Source organism: Saccopteryx bilineata, chromosome 2 (assembly GCF_036850765.1).
Source record: "Saccopteryx bilineata isolate mSacBil1 chromosome 2, mSacBil1_pri_phased_curated, whole genome shotgun sequence".
NCBI classification, from domain to species: domain Eukaryota; kingdom Metazoa; phylum Chordata; class Mammalia; order Chiroptera; family Emballonuridae; genus Saccopteryx; species Saccopteryx bilineata.
Genome location: NC_089491.1, coordinates 391,162,719 through 391,165,321, shown reverse-complemented (window position 1 = coordinate 391,165,321; position 2,603 = coordinate 391,162,719). Strand labels below are relative to the sequence as shown.

Below are 2,603 nucleotides of genomic sequence, written 5' to 3'. Positions count from 1 at the left end.
AGTTCTCTCTCTTCAGGGTCTCAAGGATTAAATCATTCTACCCACACTGCTGAGGATGGATCTTTTTTTTGTTGTTGTTTTTGTTTTTGTATTTTTCCGAAGCTGGAAACGGGGAGAGACAGTCAGACAGACTCCCGTATGCGCCCGACCGGGATCCACCCAGCACGCCCACCAGGGGCAACGCTCTGCCCACCAGGGGGCGATGCTCTGCCCCTCCGGGGCGTCGCTCTGCTGCGACCAGAGCCACTCTAGCACCTGGGGCAGAGGCCAAGGAGCCATCCCCAGCACCCGGGCCATCTTTGCTCCAATGGAGCCTTGGCTGCAGGAGGGGAAGAGAGAGACAGAGAGGAAGAAAGGGGGGTGGAGAAGCAGATGGGTGCTTCTCCTATGTGCCCTGGCCGGGAATCGAACCCGGGTCCCCCGCACGGCAGGCCGACGCTCTACCGCTGAGCCAACCGGCCAGGGCCGAGGACGGATCTTTTTAACTCAAATGTTAATCTCTTTCAGAAATACCCTTAGAAACGCACCCAGAAATAATGTCTTACCTGCTACCCGGGCATCTCTTCGCCCAGTCAAGTGGGCACATAAAATTAACCATCACAGTAACCATGACATAGTCTTCTGTGGCAAACCTGAAATGCACTTACTAGATTCTCAGATCAGCTGTTGAACACAACTTGAAAGCAATATTCACATCGTTTCGGCATTCAAAAGACCTTGTTTTCTGTAAACTCCGTTGGAAAGTCATGCATGGCATACCTCAGATCATCTACTTTCTTGAGCATCTCACGTTCTCATGGTTGTTCTCAGACCTAATTTGTGTCAACGAAGCACCGTTACCTCCTTCACTGTTATCTCTCAATGACCATGGCTTGGGTGTGGGACAGGTGGAAAGAGAGGTTTACCCCGGTCCCCTTGTCGTCCTGCTCTGTGACATCTTTGATGTTCCAGAACCACCCTGATCTGTTCTGCACCAGAATACGGACTCAGTTATTTTCCCGGAAACCTTGGTTGCTCCTTGCTGGAATTCAAGTCCAACATGGGTCCTAGTATGTGTCTCTCAGTGTTCCATGTGTGGGGAGGAAAGTTTTTCCCTCGTTTCTTTCTATCTTAGTTCTTCTGGCTGGTCTAATAATCTCACACACATGAGACAGACTGACATGAAAAAATAGTTCAGTGTATTATGGACGTACATACAGGGGTTCTATTTTAATACAGGGCCTGAGCACCCATTGGGCAGTGAAGACACACCTGCCATCAGGAGTTCGGGAGAAGGAAGGCTGTGGTTTGGGACTCCGAAGGTGAGGAAGGCAGTTCACGTGGAAACAGGAACCCGGATGCTTGGGGAATAAGTGTTGGCTGGGCCGTCTTTAGTGAGGGGACTCAGGGCTTCGGTCAAAGGGCCCTGCTAAATTCTTCACTGTCTCTCACACCGACTTCATATTGAACTATATACAGTCATCTGTGATGACAGCCCGCTTCCTCCCGGAGCAGGTCCTCAGAATTCTTTTAGGCAGTTAAGGAGAAGGTCAAAGTATCCTCTTGAGTTTTTGTGTTTCTTAAAATTAACCAGCTTCCAGTAATCTATATCCAAAACTGGCATATTTGGGGGTGGCAAAGTCCTGTGTCCTTCACCGCTCCGCCCAGCCCACGCACGAGGTCTGGGAACAGCTCCTCTTCCTGGACTTCCTCTGTAATCAAGATCCTTCTCTTCGAAAAGACCACGCATTTCATGTTGATGCTCAATTTTAACCAGTTTTACTAAATTCTCCTTTCATCTTGTTCTCCTTTAATTGTTTTATTTTTTACCTTCCATGCCTTTAACAACCGACTTCTCTACAACCATTTTATATCATATTGAAATTATAACATCGTTTAAATTTTAGCACCTTACATTTTGTTAAAACAAAAAACACCTGGAGGTGCTTAAATCTGCAAGCTCCTCACCTGGACTGAAATTAGACCCCAAGTTTTCATAACCCTGTCTTGTCCCAATTCCCCATCATTCTTCAGTTCCCAATGTTGACAGAGAAAGGCAAACCAAATAACTCCCAAGAAAAAGGATGAAAGGAATCAATAAATATAAAAGCAGAAATTAATAGAACAAAAAACAAAAAAAATAGAACAGCTGCTCAATAAAACTGATGTCTGGTTCTTGAAAAGACCAACAAAATGGATACATCTTTAGGAAGTCTCATCGAGGATAAAAGAGTAAATACAGAATTGAATAACATTTATAACAAATGAGCACACAGCTGCAAACAGATGGGATTTAAAAAAAATTTTTTTAAATGATAGATCTAGTTAATGGTGAGGGGCACAGACTCTGCATCCCAAATGGCTTGGGTTTATATCCTGGCTCTGGTTTGTTTTATTTTTTTTTCTTTTTGTTTTTTCTTTTTTAGCTTTGTATCCTTAATAAATGACTTAACCCTTCTTTGCCCATTTATTTTTATGAGGAAAAGGCAGGTAGCTATAATATCTTCTTCATGGAACTGTAGCGAGAACCCAATGAGTCAGTCCAATGCACTGCTCTTAAGGCAAAGTCTAGAACACGGTGAACTCTCAGTGTCCTGCTCTCGTCACGAACCTCTTCGTGGGCG

At 45.1% G+C, this 2,603-nt stretch overlaps 1 non-coding gene across 1 annotated transcript; it reads right to left on the bottom strand.

The window, feature by feature from the left end:
• Nucleotides 1-390: 390 nt before the first annotated feature.
• TRNAG-GCC (transfer RNA glycine (anticodon GCC)) lies at nt 391-466 on the bottom strand. The gene has a single exon. It is a non-coding gene; the product is annotated as a tRNA-Gly (tRNA).
• Nucleotides 467-2,603: the final 2,137 nt, after the last annotated feature.